Below are 18,033 nucleotides of genomic sequence, written 5' to 3' on the forward strand. Positions count from 1 at the left end.
GATGGTCAGCAAGAGAAAGAGTGTTAAAATCAGCTCAAATGAACACAGATGATTCTGAGACTTGTTAAAAGCACTGTGAGATGTATTCTGCTGCACTGTTATTAGCCCCAGGATCAAACACCAGGATTATAGTGAACCCACTGAATAAAAAGATCTAAATGATATGACCAGAGTCTCTTAATCAGGGCTCAATGTTTGTTTAATAAGTTTTTCATTCTGCAGCAACTTCACATAGTCAAATGGCAAGAAAGTATAGATTTACTGCATGAATATGTTCTCACGGAGGCCACTGCTAAAAGACCATTTCTTAAACATGTTTTGCCTGTCAGCAATCACTAGTCTTGAGTTCAAAACGAGATTTGTTGTCTCACATCCTTTTTCCAGTAAACCAGCAGTTATTGCTCAAGAACATTTACTATTAAGGTAACCCAGAAAGTGGGGGGGGGAAAAAAAATGCATCTGTATTTTAGGTCATTTACAAAATATTTGCTCAAAGTTCTTTTGGCATTTAAATTTCAGCCCTATTTTTCTGACATATCATCAAGGCCAGAACAGTTCTGTTCTCGTATAGTATATAATTGTTCTACTTTACTCAGTATTCAGACAGTGGTCATGAAACAAAGTATGCAGGACTCTGGAGGAGAATGGTATTCCAACCCACAATCCACATCTTTTATAATGGCAAATACACGTCAAGACTTTTGAGGTGCAGTCATTTTTAATTTCTCTGCCTAGTCCTTTATTATGTGTTCTTGTATATAGACATCCTAAATATAATACAGACTTTATACAGGAATATTCAGACTTTTTATCTGTGATTAATCTTTTGACAACATTGTACTCCTTAGTGATTTTAACATTCAGGTTTGCTGTCCATCGAAGCCTCTAGTCACAGAGTTTTTAAACATTATTGATTCGTTTAACTTTTCACAGTGTGTAACTGGCCCTACTCATCAGCATGGTCACACTCTTGACTTGGTCTTTTGTATGGGTATTCTTGTGTGTAATATACAGATTTATAAATAGACCATAAACCTATTGTCTTTAATATTACCCTTCTGTGTTGTCCCCCGAAAAAAACAACCTGTTGCTTATTACTCTCATGTGATAACATCTGATACAGTCACTGACTTTTCATCAGCATTTTATGCTCATTCATTAATTGATACTACTGAATCACCATCTGTTTTAGTGGGTCCAGAAGAATTGATTAATCTGTTCAAGAATGCTTCTTCTGATATCCTTGACCATGTTGCTCCATACAAATTAAGGAGACACAAGACTAAAACCCAGCCATGGCTAAATGAAAATACTCGATTGCTTAGACGGAAGTGCAGGAAAGCAGAATGGAAATGGCAGAAAGATAAGCTTCAGGTATCTTACGAGGTTCTAAGAGAGTGTCTAAGCAGTGAAAACTTTGAGAGCAGAATATTTTTCAGGGATAATTGCATAAAATGCTCACAGTTCACAGGTACTTTTTAAAACTATAAATACTATTATTAAACTAGAATGCACTGCTGGCCCTGATCCATCAGCAAATACTTGTGAAATATTTTTAAAGTTTTTATATTAAAAAAAAGAAATTTAGGATATAAGACTGTTGATTACACCATCTCAGTCTGATATAACTTCCATATTAATCCCTATGTTTCATAATTTATCTCAGTTTGAGCCAGTTTCTCTTTAGATGTTGTTGCACATTTAAAACATTTCCTTATCAAATGATGTGCTTCCCCCTGAGCTGTCTGTCAAGCTCATAGATACTATTGGACCAAGTGCTCCCTCTATTAAAAATTGCAGTCTGTCTAGTGGTTGTGTTCCTTCAAGTCTTAAGCATGTGGTCGTCCAGCCTTTTCTTAAAAAGCCTGGCTTAGATCTTACAGATCCAAATCATTTTCAGCCAATATCTAAGCTAACAAAATCTAAATCTAAATCAATATCTAAAATATTAGAAAAAAAAAAGGTTTTAGTCAGCTTACTTCATTTTTAACTAACTATTATGTTTTTGATAAATTTCAATCTGTTTTTAGATCAGGTCATAGCACAGAGTCAGCTCTTCTTAGGGTAACTAATGACCTTTTTGTAAAGACTGACTCTGGTAGCAGTGTTGCCTTAGTTTTGTTAGCTCAGCATTTGATACGATTGATCATTTCATTTTAATTGAATGTACTGTTTAAGACAGTACGTGGGTATCTAAGGAACTGCTTTAAGCTGGTTTGCCTCTTCAAAATTGAAACTTTTCTTTTAAAATTGAAAATTTTTGGAAAGCTATTGGAAATCAATAGCTTCTATCACATGTGGGGTCCCTCAAGGTTCCATTTTGGGACCATTGTTATTTTCATTGTACTGTATATGCTTCCTCTTGGTTCTATTTTTAAGAAATATAGCATTTCGTATCACTTTTATGCTGATGACACTCAGATGTATCTGCCCATAAAGCCTGGGGAAAATACATCCGTTAAATCACTGTTTAAGTGCCTAAAAGATGTAAAATGCTGGATGAATAATAACTTTCTCCAGTTAAATGAGAAAAAGACAATTGATTATATTTGGCCCTAGCAGCTGTGCAAATAATATAGTAATGAATCTAGCTCCTCAGTCATCCAATCTGAATACATATGTTAAGAACGTCTCAGGTTACACATGTAACCATGGTTCCCTGAGAGGGGAACGAGACGCTGCGTCGCCGTGGCAACGCTTTGGGGATACCCTTCAGCGTAAGCGCTCCTGAAGACGTGTACAACTAGTCCAATCGTGATTGGTGCAACGTTATCCCATGACGTATGCCGGCGGAACGCGGAAGCTATAAAAGAGATGTCAAACACAGCTGTTTCAGCTACTGATCTGAAGCAAGCGGTTGACAGGCATGCAGGAAGTATGGCAAGGGGACGCAGCGTCTCGTTCCCCTCTCAGGGAACCATGGTTACATGTGTAACCTGAGACGTTCCCTTTCGAGGGAACTCGCGCTGCGTCGCCGTGGCAACGCTTTGGGGAACGAATACCCGCGTCGCCATACTGACGAAATGCCTGTCCTGATGTGAGCAAAAAAAATGGCACAAACTAGGACATAAGCAGTTGGGAACCGGGCGTGACCTGTAGATCCAAACTATAGAATCTAATAAAGGTGTGAGGGGAAGACCAACCCGCCGCATCACAAATGTCTTGGAGGGAGGCCCCCGACCATAATGCATAGGACGATGCCATACTTCGAGTAGAGTGGGCCTTAAGAGGCAGAGGTGAAGGCAACCCGCGCACCTCATATGCCTTGGATATGGCCTCTACAATCCACCTGCTGATGGTAGGTTTAGTAGCCGGGCAACCCTTCTTTGGGGGCCCGAAGCATACTAATAACTGATCTGATTTTCTCCAGTTAGAAGTCTTCCTGACGTAGCACTGGAGGGCTCTGACTGGACAGAGCAATTGCAGCCTCTCGCGTTCAGCCGACGTTGGAGGATGAAAGGCCTGGAGGATTGTGGACCTCGCCACGTTGGTGGGTACCTTTGGTACGTAACCCGGTCTAGGGTGCAAAAAGGCTTTGACTCCGCCAGGGGCAAACTCCAAACAAGATGGAGCCACAGAGAGAGCTTGTAAGTCCCCAACTCTTTTAAGGGATGTAATAGCCAACAAAAACACCAACTTAAGTGTGACAAATTTGTCAGATGCTGTATCCAAAGGCTCAAAGGGTGCCAAAGACAACCCTTCTAAAACAACAGTCAGGTCCCAGGAGGGAATCCTGACTTGTGCCGTAGGCCTCATCCTCAAAGCTCCACGGAGGAAACAAGTTATTAGATGGTGTCTCCCTAGGGATGCACCATCTAAAGGTGTGTGGAAGGCAGATATAGCCGCCACATACACCTTCAAGGTAGATGGTGTAAGACCAGCCGAAAAGCGGTCCTGGAGGAATTCCAGCACTGAAGCCACCGGGCAGTTAACTGGGTCGAGTTGACTCCTCCTACACCATATAGAAAATACTCTCCACTTGAGAGTATACAGTTTCCTCGTGGAGGGAGCTCTAGAGTTAAGTATGGTATCTACCACCTCAGCAGAGAGACCCTCCTTTATGAGCTGGTCCCCCTCAGGGGCCAGACCCAAAGTTTCCACATCTCCGGCCGGGGGTGAAATATTGAGCCCTCGGCCTGAGTCAGGAGATCTCTCCTGAGCGGAATCTCCCACGGGAGACCGTCGAGGAGAGCTACTATGTCCGAGAACCACACTCGGGCCGGCCAACATGGGGCTACCAACAATAAATTGACCCCATCCTGCCGAACTCTCTCTAGAACTCCCGGGAGCAGAGCGATCGGGGGAAAAGCGTACAGCCGCAGCCTCGGCCACGGCTGTACCATAGCGTCCAGCCCCAGAGGGGCTGGATGAGCAAGGGAGAACCACAGAGGACAGTGTGAGTTCTCTTGGTTTGCAAAGAGATCCACTTGCGCCTGTCCAAACTTTCTCCAAATGAGCTGCACCGTCTCGGGGTGCAGTCTCCACTCCCCGGGCCTCAGCCCCTGCCTCGACAGGACGTCTGCCCCCACATTCAGATGTCCCGGGATATACATTGCCCTCAGAGAGAGCAATTTTCCCTGAGACCAAAGGAGGATCTGATGGGCCAGCTTGCACAAGGGGCGCGACCTCAGACCCCCCTGGTGATTTATATAGGCAACCACTGCCGTATTGTCTGTTCTGACTAGGACATGGTTGCCTCTGAGGACTGGGAGAAAATGCTGCAAGGCTAGCCAAACGGCTAACATCTCCCGGCAATTTATGTGCCATGAAAGATGCTTTCCACTCCACAGACCTTGGGTAGAGCGGCCTTCCATGACCGCCCCCCACCCCGTGTTGGATCCGTCTGTCGAAATTATCTTGCGATGACAGGACGCCCCCAAAACAGGGCCCTGGGACAGGAACCAGAGTTTTTTCCATACGACCAAGGAACGAAGGCATCTGCGCGTTACCTTGATCCCACGGAATGGGTTGCCCCTCGGGGAAAACCCCCTGGTCCTGAGCCACCACTGTAGGGGTCTCATGTACAGCAGGCCAAAAGGTATCACGTTGGACGCTGCTGCCATGAGCCCTAACAGTCTCTGAAACTGTTTTACAGAGATGAGTTGGCCTAGCTTGATCCTGGATACCATGGCCAGAACCGACTCGATACGTGCGGGAGACAACTGTGCCCGCATCGTAACCGAGTCCCATATTACTCCTAGATACCCCGTCCTCTGGACGGGAGTTAGCATGCTCTTCTTCGCATTCAGTCTCAGCCCCAGGTGTTTCATGTGGTCGAGCACAACATCTCGATGTTGTGCCGCCAATTCTTGAGACTGAGCTAACACAAGCCAGTCGTCTATATAGTTGAGTATTCGAATTCCCTGAAGTCTGAGGGGTGCTAGAGCAGCATCCATGCACTTCGTGAACGTGCGAGGAGAAAGAGCTAGGCCAAACGGAAGGACCCGATATTGGTACGCTACGCCCCCAAAAGCGAACCTCAGGAACTTCCTGTGTTCCGGAAGGATGGAAATGTGGAAATACGCATCCTTTAAGTCTATCGTGACAAACCAGTCCTCGGACCTGATTTGGCTCACGATGAGAGGCAACGTCAGCATCTTGAACCGAAATCTCCTCAGAGAGCGGTTGAGCTGACGCAGATCTATAATAGGACGTAATCCTCCATCTTTCTTGGGAACTATAAAATACCGGCTGTAGAACCCGGTGTTTCTCTCTGGGGGGGGAACGATATCTATGGCCCCCTTTGCCAGTAGAGACTGAACCTCCTCCTCCATCACTTGTGTCAGCATGGGGCTTACTACCGTGTTCAAAACTCCGTTGAACCTGGGTGGGCGAGACCCAAACTGAAGTCTGTAGCCCTTGCGAATGGTGCGAGTGACCCAGCTTGACACATTGGCTAATTTTTCCCATGCTGGAAGGAAATTCACTAAGGGTACCAGCCTCTCGGGGCTGACCCCAGCCATACTCGATGGAGCAGGTTGGGTGCCCTGAAGCGCGTCTGCGGCAGGGTTCAACCGTTTTATATTTTCTACAGGCCTCTCTATTGAGAGCGAACCCCTCAGCGTCACAAGATTGTGCGAACACTGAGTTATGGGTTCGTTGGAAATCGTTGTGCCCCGAAGCGCCGAAGGCGGCGGGGTTAACAAATCGATTTCCTGAGGGCTCCACGGGGGAGCAGCTGTAATAAGCTCCCGCCCTGGAGGGGGCGCCCTCAGAGGCCTGACAAAATCGTCAGGACCTCTTTCCCGAAGCCCGTCTAGAGAGAATGACGCTCCTCAGATCCGTCTTCTCTCTTTGGGGCTTCGGTTGAGAGTGTTGCTTCTGCGCCTTAGGTTTTGCAGGGGGCGCTCGAGAGGCAACACTCTCCTTCTGTGCCTGCCGGTATGAGGAGCTCGGCGTATATGGGCGGGGCTGCTCTTTGGGTGCAGCCCCTTGGGATTTGGATTTTAGCGGGATGAACCTCTGAAATGCTGCCGCCTGTTTTTTTGACTCCTGAAATCTCTCGACGACCGTTGAAACGGCGTCGCCGAAGAGACCAGATGGCGACAGCGGGGCATCAAGGAGGAAAGTTCTATCCCTCTCCTTAATGCCCGAGAGGTTCAGCCAGAGGTGCCTCTCCGTTGCCACTGAAGCTGCCATGGAGCGGCCGATAGCACGAGCCGTCTCCTTTGTGGCACGGAGAGATAAATCAGTGGCCCGACGGAGCTCTTTAATATCGTCAGGCCGCACCTCCTCCGCCTCATCCATTTCCCTCAGCAGGTCGGCCTGATAAGCTTGTAAAAGTGCCATCGTATGTAAACAGGCACCGGCCTGACCTGCTGCCATATACGCCTTGCCCACCAAAGATGATGTAGTTCGGCATGGTTTGGTGGGCAGTGTCGGGGCTTTGAGGGACGACGCAGCGTCAGGAGACAAATACGCCGCCAGGGTATCCTCCACCCTGGGCATCGTCCCATAACCGTTCTGTTTGAGCCCCACCAGGGATGAATAAAGATGGACGGTGGGGCTCGAAAGCCTCGATGAATATGGTTTATTCCAGGACCTCGCCACCTCGGTGTGGAGATCCTGGAAGAACAGCAAACCCCGACGTGGAGGTCGTTGTGCTGACTGGAGGAAACGTTCATCAAGCTTGCTTTTACTACGCTCCTCCTGTCTCTCGGCCGGCCAATCGATGTTTAATTTCGCCACGGCCCGAGAAACAACCTCCACAAGCTCCTCATACTGTGGTGATTGGGCTGGCGAGTCACCCAAATCACTCATATCACAATCAATACTGAGAACATCCACCTCCTCAGAAGCAGATGGACTCAGCATTAAAGGCTCGCACGGGGCGGAAGAAGCCGCAGAGCGGGCTTCCGGATCCCGGTATTGAGCACTGGGCCCAGCGGTTGAGGGTTGAGAAAGGGCCGCAGCCGTCTCAACCCCCGCCGCCAGGTCCATCTGCGAACCCCACGACTGCAGGCGGCGAGCTGCCTCAGCAGCCGCGGGACCTGAGCCGCGGGGAACGCCAAACTGGCCACTTTCAGAAAATAAAGCCAGTCGGGAGCGGAGCGTTTTAACAGGGAATGCTTCACACGCTGGGCAGTCAGCCTTCTCAAAGGCTGATCGTGCATGCTCCACTCCCATGCAGTAAACACAAAACTCATGTGCATCTCCCTGCGTTATAAAGCGCTGGCAGGGAGGAATGCACGGTCTAAAGTTCTGCTCACTGCTTTCACTCGCCATTTTTTTCTTTTTCTTTTTCTTTCTCTACGGGACAAACAACACCAAATAAGACGGACAGAGACACAGAACGCTTGCTGAAGATCAGAAAGCTGAAACAGCTGTGTTTGACAGCTCTTTTATAGCTTCCGCGTTCCGCCGGCATACGTCATGGGATGACGTTGCACCAATCACGATTGGACTAGTTGTACACGTCTTCAGGAGCGCTTACGCTGAAGGGTATCCCCAAAGCGTTGCCACGGCGACGCAGCGCGAGTTCCCTCGAAAGGGAATCTGGGTTTTATCTTTGACACAGAGTCAAAGTTTGACAGACAAATCAATTCAGTTGTGAAGAATAGTTTCTTTCAATTGCGAAATATCACTAAATTCAAATCTGTCATATCTTTCAGTGCAATGTTTTGTACCTTCGCTGTCACATCTTCAGAGAGTTCAAATTTCTAGTTGCTCACAGAGATCTCTGAGATACAAAAATCAGCTGCTCCTTAAAATTCCTCAGTCACGGTTAAAAAGTAAAGGAGATCATGCTTTCTCATTTGCTGAGAGTTGTGGAATGGTTTACCAATGTCTATCAGATCGTCTACCTCTGTAAACATGTTTAAAACTCGTCTTAAGATGTATTTGTTTGATGAGGCCTTTGCTACTTTGTAAGGACCATTAGGTTTGGATTAGAGGTTTATATTATTATTATTATTATTATCTTTTACCTGTTTATATGGTATTATCTCTTTCTCGTTGGGTTTTATATTCCTTTTCTTATATTTTATTGTTTCATCTAATCGCTTTGAAGTTGTACAGCACTTTGGTACACTGTTTTTTTAGATGCTTTATAAATAAATTTTGATTTGATTTCATAAACACAATCTGAGATCAGATTGCATTCATTATGATTGACGAATATTAGTGCATGTAAACAGCTAGTAATTGAGGAGCTCATGCACTCGATTCAAGCTCTTAATGGAAGTCATTGATGATGTTTACATCATTTATAGCAGTTAACATTAATAATTTAAGGTGGAAAGTATATCTAAATATGAATCAATTGCAGTTTTTAGCTTTGTATCATTTAACCGTCAGGCTGATTGTCGTGTTCATGGCAGCAACATGTGAGCTCAACACTGTAAAGAAAAAAGGGTCAAATGACTGGTAGCAGCCCAACAAAAACTGTGAATTTAAAGTAAAATATCCTAATTCAAATAAAGTGCTAAAACAATAATTTTACCGAAATTTTCATTTAAAAATTGACAGGAAAACACTGTTATTTTACAGGTATTTTCTGAATTACTATGGTCAAACACCAATAAAGTGATGGTACTAAAAGTTTGGCAGAGAAAATCTGTTATTTTACATATTTTTCCTAGATTCTTATGATCAAGCACCTTTAATAAATTGTATCATACTCAAGATTGTAAATTAACAGTTTTATTCTGGAAGACTTGCAACATTTGTGTTTAAATTAAAATAATATTTAATATAAAAATGTGATACAGTAATAAGCTTAAAGTGAGTAACAGGTAGTAATGTTCCCCTGGAGACTTTATATATGAATATGTACGTAGAGGGAAAAATAGAAATACAATATAATAAAACACAAAACTAAACAAAAATAGCAGTATCAAATTTTGAATGATTTGACCCTTTGAGAACAGTAAATTGACATATTAAATATTATTTTAATTTAAACACAAATGTTGCAAGTCTTCCAGAATAAAACTGTTAATTTTCAAAATGAAACAAAGCACATCACATTCAATGTTTTGAACTTCCCTTTTAAAACATCAGTTCCTTCTCTTAATTACACCAGTATTATATTCATGCTGTTCCAACCACTTATTTATTCCCTTTTATATCAGTGTGCTATGTGTTTTTTTTTATCAGATTTATATGACAAAGGAAGCACTTATCGGAAAGGTATGGGAAAGGCCACAGTTATATAGACTATACAGAATATAGACTTATCGCCATCATCTTGGACTCAAATAAAGCAACAGCTCTGGTGTGCTTTATATCAGTTGTATTAACCATCTACTATATGTGATAATGTGCAAATCTTTACACATTTTTTCCACTTCTGTCACATTTATCAGAGGGACTATGCCACACTGTTGTAATGCAAATATTAAGAACTATAACATTACATTAATTTGTAAAGACTATAGATAAAATTCAAACATTATCTTTATACAGGAATTATTTTTGCTCAGCTTTTAAATTCTGTCAATTTTATTACAAAAAAATTGAAACAATAAATACTGTTTTGACACTCTTTAATGTGGCATGACAGATCTGATCATTTCTTCCTGTTTATTACTCAGGGATGCAAACTCATCAGGGGTGAAAAAGATGACAAAATCACAAGACCCCAACATATTTGACAGGTTGGTGGGTGTTAATTTCAAACCAGAATATAACAGAATATCTTGTGTGTGAAAAAATACACAAACTATTTAATTATGTTGTAGTTATGATAGTAAAGCTGCATTTGTTGGCAAAATAGTAATGTTAGTAGTGTTATACAAACTGTGTATAGCAGGCTAATTAACAGTTCCAAGCTTGATATATTACTGAAATATATAAAGTTTATCATAACATTTCTTTAACAGATGCCTTAATTGGGTAGGCAATATGACCAAAATCTTATATGACAATAAACGATAATGAAAGGCTATATATCACGATATAGTTATTTTTGCTTTAAATAAGGAATTTATGATACCAACATTTTTGATACCATAGAAATTTCACAATTCTTGTCATCAATGTAAATATCACAAAAAAATACAAGCCTAAATAAATAAAACTCAAACTCACTGAAGACAAGTAAACAGTTAGTGATGAAATAAGAACTGGAAACTAATTACAAGCAATAGGACAACATTTTTTTTTTTTTTTTTTTTACAGGAGAACAAATAAATAATAAATGCTATAAGCATTGTATGAATTAATCAAATGTATAAAAACACTGCATAGTCGTCATTGCGTAAATTAAATATATTTACTCTTATTCTTTCGCTGCTTACTGCGATTCAAAAGCTTAAAATCACTTGTTTTAAACCGCAATGCTTAAAAACTCATGCAAATGATATGGCAAATTTTGGCGAAAGGTGACAAGTTTGGATTCCTGATTACTAGTTACAGCGCCAAATAAACATAAATGAACATCAGAAGGAATGTGGAAAGTAAAACTTTCTGGAATTTATCACGTAATCGATCAATCAGTGTTTCAACCGCCGAAAAATGTGAATAAAACAGCTAGAGAACAATGTCATGATACATTTACCATTAGTTAGCAAGAAAATATTAACAATTGTTTACTCTTATATCATATCATATGACATATCTTCAATTAAAATATGGGCAGTTAAATATGTAAATATTCATATGCCTTTTTATAAGTCATAGTATAATTTTACCTTTCAGATAAATCTATTTTACTGGGATTTTGCTTTGTCTGTCAGTGGTTTATTCAATTATTCAACTAAATTGTCAAAATAAAACATTTTAAATAGAATAATTGATTTAATATTTTACATTAATAACACTTTAAAAACAATAAATATTAATAAGAATTATTTCAAAATCCATTTAAACATTCTTTAAAAGTTTAACCAGGGGTGGCTTCTAACCCCTTTTTTAATCTTTGACATTTTGTGCTATAACAACTAAATTAGCAAATGTTTCTATTTATTTCCTTTAATAACACATTGGCTGATGCATCATCATCATCCTGCACATGCTAAACTTATATTTAAATATGTTAGTTTAAAAGTGAACACATTGTTCTTAAATCTTCCCCCATGTTACCCTAATAATACCAGCTGACAGGGTCCTGGTATGTTGAAAACATTAGTTTGAGAAAGATTTTTTCCTTTGAAAAATTAACATGTAGCTACTGTACCTGATATTTATCCAAATCAATCAATATTGAATCAAGATCGGAAGCAAATCGAAAGCTTATGAATTGGTGAAAGAAATGGTGAAATTTGAGTCAAGCACTAATAAAACAGTAGCCTACCAGTCATTGTAACTGCCATGCAAACATTGTAACATGTTGTCTCTAAACTTGAAGTTCTCTAAAATGAAGTTTATATCGCCACACGTGCGGCAGACTATATCTGTTACAGATTATGAAGTTATAAATATGGATATTTTTCTTACAAAACCGCATGGCTATGGATTACTTCTATGATGGATGGATGCACTTTTGGGCTTCAAAATCTCAGTTACCATTCACTCCCATAATAAAGCTTGGAAGAGCCAGGATATTTTTTTCAATCATTGATTCTTGAGATAAGGGACAAAACATGTTTTAAAAGTTAGTTTATTATTTAATAATACATTATTTAAGAAGAAAGAAGAAAGTCATATAACCCTAGGATGGTTTGACGGTGAGTAAATTATGGGATAATTTTCATTTTTGGTGAACTATTAAGTCAGTTGTTGGAAAACTTGTCTTTTTCATACATTTCAGGCACTTGAAGTGATGAATTCAACCGCTGAACCAAAGCAATCACACAAGAGACTCAACAAGATCTGCAATAAAAACATATTTTGTGTTAAAAACCACAAGCCGAAACTATGAGACTTATATCACAGGGTTACATCACAAAATTATAGTTCAATTTTTTCTACTTACTATCATAGGCCCCGTCCACACGGAGACGAGTTCAGCTGTATACGCAAAAATTTTATATCGTATAGCTGTTTCGTCCAGACAGATCCAGCGTTCTCAGAATTTCTGAAACCGGGTCCCAGAGTGGATAAATCTGAAAATGACGCCCTTTTGCGTTTTCATGTGTACAGCCAATCCGTATATTTTGTGAAACGATGATGTAATCACCCCACGTGTTGACCCTAGTCAAACACCGCTAACAGCACAAAACAGCAACAACAACAACAACAGCGGACTACATGCTTGTGTTCGTGCTGCAGAAGCTACCGAGCCTAGTAGCTTAACTAAAATAAAGATTTATTTCTAAGCTTTAATAAAGTTTGTATACAGCGCGCAAGTTTTATGCGCATGCTCCAAGTCTTATTCTTTGTTTTTAGTGTATCACTATTGCATAATTACAGCGCCACATACTGATCTGGTATGTATACTACATCGTTTTGAGTCTTTCAGTGGTTTCTTGTGTATGCAGATATTTCTTAAGACGAGGGAAAAAAAAAAGATCAGATAGGCACCAGAAGTCCACACGTCACAACAGGAATCCTTTTGCCCCACTGTGGTTAAGACAAATGATGTGATAGGACTCTCAACAACAACTAAAGGACCATTGTAATCAGGACTGCCAGAGGTGGAGGGCAGGAAAGATGACATCAACAGCCATTGATCACAGGCTAATCTCATCACGAGTTGCCTTTGTTCACCTCAGCCCTCCATGCCTGAGACCGAGGTGTGAACCAAACCGTTTCTGGTTGGAACACAGTAAGAACAAAGAAAGGCCAGAAGAAAAAGACATTATCTATACACACATTGCCTCGAAACCACCAAAAATGGACAAGAAAAGTAATAATATTATCAACAAACGAAAACAAACAAAACAAAGTTGATGGATTTGTTTATTTTGACTGACTAGGGAGGTGCTATAAACGTCATCTAATTGACTAGTTGTCCAACAACTTTTAAGGTTAAAGGTTAATAGTTCACCCCAAAATGAAAATTATCCCATCATTGGGATAATGTGTATATCTTTCAGCCAAACACAATCAGTTATATTATTCTGATTCTTGAGATAAGGGACAAAACATGTCCTACACACAAAAGCCCTCTTCATGTTAAAAATAAATAAATTCATCAAAATAAAAATACTTAAAAAGTTACATCTAAAGGACATCTGGAAGGACATTCATTGCTTATATTTTTAAATAATTTTGTTAGTATTATTTAAATACATGCTGTATACTTGGAAACACATGTAATTTAAAGTGCCCCTATTAAGCCTTTTTTTAAGGTTCCTAATATTGTTTTGGGAGTCTCCTACAACAGGTTTACATGCATGCAAGGTCAAAAAACACTTGTTTTCTCATATACATTTAATTTCACCTCAGTTCTCAATGTTTTGTAAATTATTTGTTAGAAGCAGTTTGAAGAATCAGTCTCTCTAAACCCCTCCTTTCCGTGAGTCTACACTGCACTGATTTGTCAGATGGCCCAATCCTTTGTGACTGTTCTACTGCGCGCACCGTTCGTCCATTGCTATAACTGAATGACAGCAATCAATTCGCAAGACATTTTATACAATGTATAGAAAGAAAAGATAGCATCGATTTTACCGTATCAATTCGAGCCCAAGTCCGACGCTGAAACGTCTGAAGTAGTCCATTAACCAGAAACTGATTCGCAATCACGACTGGAGTAGGACGTTTCTCTATGGTAAGTTTTACCTTAGTTTGCGTTATTTATAAGACGTGATAGCAGTGTCACTGTTATACTTTATGTAGGTGCACCTGTGGGAACTGTATCAGAATGCCAAGCGAAGCTGAAAACCTCCAACAGAATATAAACATTTAGGCCAGATGTGTACAGACTTTTTTCGTCATAACTATTAACAAAGAAAAATGGCTATATCATTGTTTGACATTACAGTGGGTGTTTACTGTTTACAGAGAGAATACTTCAACTAGTTAGCAAGGACTAGCATCTTAACATCCTATTTCAATACAGATAGAGCTCCACTCTATTGTACTAATAAAAACAGTTTGTTTTACAGTTATGTAAGCGAACCGGGCCCACAGCTATGTTGTAAACTCCCACGTTAGCCGAGCACAAACGTGAATAGCTGATAATGCATTACACTTTTAAACAAAAGTCGTGCTCCATCCTTGATCATTACTCCAAGTAATAAGACAGACAAGCTACATTAATCGACACATTTTTAGACAATATTGGACCCACATCTGAATAGCAGAACTACAGAAACGTGAGTTAGCCAGTTAGCAGGAGACATACAGACTAGGGTGTACGTTACACAACATAAACTTACATAACAAGTAAAGTCATAACATAATGATACATTTGCAAATCATTAGTTAATGATTAATTAAAGCAGACAACTGGAAGTTGAAGTACATGGCTTCAACCCATTGTGATAATTAACACATTAACTTACACTTTTAGTTAATAAAATATGTTATTAAGAAATTAATAAATTATGACACATTTAATTAATAATCTATTAATCACATAGAATCTTTATTAGTTGCTGATGCAGTAATCATTAATTAATGGTTTAGTTCTTCATGAGTCATACATTAACACATGATTATCTGCATTAGTTAAGCATGAATTAATGCATATTAGTGCACCAGTATTGTAAAGTGTTACCAACTATACATTTAAATTGAAAGGCAGATATCTGTAATATATCAAACACTACAAAAAGTAAGTCTTGAATTATATTTTCCAAAAAAAAAAAGCCTATCAAAGTTGTCCTCACTTTGCGTCAACTCCGTCAGGATTTTTTATAACTTTGAATAAATATGAGGACCCCTATCCTTTTTCCTGCTCATTGTGGATCTCACAGTAGGACACAGTTTTATATATATTTTTTTATATTTTTTTTATATTTTATGCAAACAGTGTTGAAGTCTCTGCGGTCACAGCTTTAACATGTCAACTCCATCATCCCAGTGTAATAATTTCTGTAAATAGTTGTTCGATAAATCTTGGCATTTTTGATATGTTTATTAAGGCAGCTACAACTGAGAAAGAAAACAAAATTGCTCCACTGTACAACACATGGTTAAGGTGGAAAAATATTCAGTTTTGTCAACTCTGTCAGACATCAACTCCATCAGGTTTTATGTCTGATGGTTGACAAGTGCTCTCTAAAAGTCTATATAATGTGATTTAATATGTTTTTTTTTTTTTTTTTGCATATGGGGAATTCTTCTAATTTCATGATTCTATTCGCATATAATATATATTTTGGCCCCAGCTAGACCTTTGTCAACACCGTCAGTATTTGTCAACTCCATCAGTATTTAACACCATCAAGTGAAGGTTTTTGTTAATTTTGAAAGAAATCTCTTGTTCTTTTTTTTCAATTTGTTGTGTTAAAATATATAAACATCAACTGAACTACATAATATCATGTCTGATTTACCTAAGAAAATTAGTTATGTATGTTTAATATTTAAAAAGGAGGGTAGAGAATTAAGGAATTTTGGATCTGGATTGTTGAATTGTTTGGCGATAGAGCTAACAAACACACTCAGAGAGCAGTCTTCATCTAGAAACTGTACAAACAGAGTAGTGGAAAACATGGCATTTAAAAATCAACACACTTTCACAATAGATCAGAAGAGAGGATTTCTGTATTATGTATTCTTTATAGCTAAACAGGGCTGCCGACTTTTGAGTTTAGCTTGGAGAGAGAATTATAAACTTCATTAAGTTTAGAGACAACACGTTACAATGTTTACATGGTAGTTACAATGACTGGTAGGCTACTGTTTTATTAGTGCTCAACTCAAATGGTTATTACAACTGATGCAAAGTACACCAGAGCCATTTATTCATTTGAGTTCAAGATGATGGTGATATTCCCTTCTTTCACTCTCTGCTCCCACATCCCCAGTTTTCTTGTGAACGATGTGATTTTATCTGCCAGCTGGGGAAGGTGGGTGTTGGTGCCCTGCATCTGCAAAATTAGTTCATTGAGTTTCTGAGGTATGCAAGTTTCATGAGAAAGTTGTTATTGTTGAACTTATTGGCAAGTTCATTACCCTCTTGCTCCAGGAAGTTTCTATTCTCATTTCGCAATTCAAACACCCTGGATAAAACTTAGCTGTGAAACAAAACTGTGGCCTTTCCCATACCTTTTGATAAGTGCTTCCTTCGTCATGTAAATCTGATGAAAAAGCACATAGCACACTGATATAAGGGAATAAATAAGTGGTTGGAACAGCACAAATATAATAAGGAACTGGTGTTTTAAAAGGGAAGTTCAAAACATTGAATGTGATGTGCTTTGTTTCATTTTGCGTTGTTAATTTTTCTTTCCATTTTTTCTCAATTTACTGTTCTTGAAGGGTCAAATCATTCAAAATTTGATACTGCTATTAATTTTTGTTCAGTTTTGTGTTTTATTATATTGCATTTTTATTTTTCCCCTCTATGTACATATTCATTTATAAATTCACTCAGTCAAGTCATCTTCATTTATAAAGCGCTTTTTACAATACAGATTGTTTCAAAGCAGCTTCACAGTGATAATAGGAAAATTAATGGACAGAGATTGTTTTGGCTTTACAGCAGCTCTAGGAAAAACTTATTATCGAGCTAAAGTAAGTTTTTGATCGAATCACAATAAACGGACTGTTGAGTGTCGGCTTGGTGTGTCAGGGCAACTTTGGACCCGGACGCTGGCGACGTGAGCCAACCACACAGTCTGCTTTCTTCGCCACTAGTTCGTCTGCCTCGGCTTGGTGTGTTCCTGCCATAATATTATCAATCTTGTAAGTAAAGAAGTTCATAAAGTCCTTACTGCTCTGTTTGGAAACGTCTGGGGTTAAAGCTGTATTTCTCGTTAATTTAGCCACTGTAGCAAATAAATACCTAGGGTTGTGTTTGTTTTCTTCTAAGAGTTTTTAAGGCCTTTCTGTACACAATCATGCTTTCTCTCCACTAAAAAATCTCTAGAACTATGCTGAGGAGATGAAACTTTATTTATAAAGCAATCTTTAGTGGTAGAAATGATAGTTCTACCATATTTGTGGCAGGGAGTCAGCTTTGCAGCCTTGGCTAAATGAAGTATACACGAGACTAGATAATGATCTGGGATGTCATCGCTCTGCTGCAAAATTTTAACGACATCGATATCTATTCCATGTGACAATATTAGATCTAAAGTACGACAATGAGTGTGTCCTGACACGTGTTGCTGAACTCCAATAGAGTTTAGAATATCTCTAAATGCCAACTCCAGTGTATCTTTTTCATTATCTACATGGATATTAAAATGGATATCATTATTTTTTTACTTTCTGTGTTACCTAGAAAAAGGATATGAGACAACAGTAAACTGCTGGTTTACTGGAAAAAGGATGTGAGACAAAATTTGAACTCAAACAGACCTCATTTGAATTGAACTCATGATTGCTGACCGGCAAAACATGTTTATGAACTGGTCTTTTAGCAGCAGCCGCAGAAGCTACAGAGCCTAGTAGCTTTACTAAAGTTAAAGCTTTTTTCTAAGCATTACTAAAGTTTGTATACAGCATGCAAGGTTTATGCACATGCTCCAAGTCTTATTCTCCATTTTTAGTGAATCTCTGTGGCAAAATTACAGTGCCACATACTGATCTGGC

At 39.6% G+C, this 18,033-nt stretch overlaps 1 long non-coding RNA gene across 1 annotated transcript in view; it reads left to right on the forward strand.

Moving 5' to 3' along the window:
- Positions 1-12,776, forward strand: part of LOC127511300 (uncharacterized) — a 29,630-nt gene extending 16,854 nt beyond the window's left edge. Inside the window, exons 3-4 of the long non-coding RNA XR_007929982.1 lie at positions 10,035-10,097; positions 12,191-12,776. This is a non-coding gene — a long non-coding RNA (uncharacterized LOC127511300). The remainder of the gene's footprint in view (positions 1-10,034; positions 10,098-12,190) is intronic.
- The last annotated feature ends 5,257 nt before the right edge of the window (positions 12,777-18,033 follow it).

This window comes from Ctenopharyngodon idella, chromosome 4 (assembly GCF_019924925.1).
Source record: "Ctenopharyngodon idella isolate HZGC_01 chromosome 4, HZGC01, whole genome shotgun sequence".
Lineage (NCBI taxonomy): Eukaryota > Metazoa > Chordata > Actinopteri > Cypriniformes > Xenocyprididae > Ctenopharyngodon > Ctenopharyngodon idella.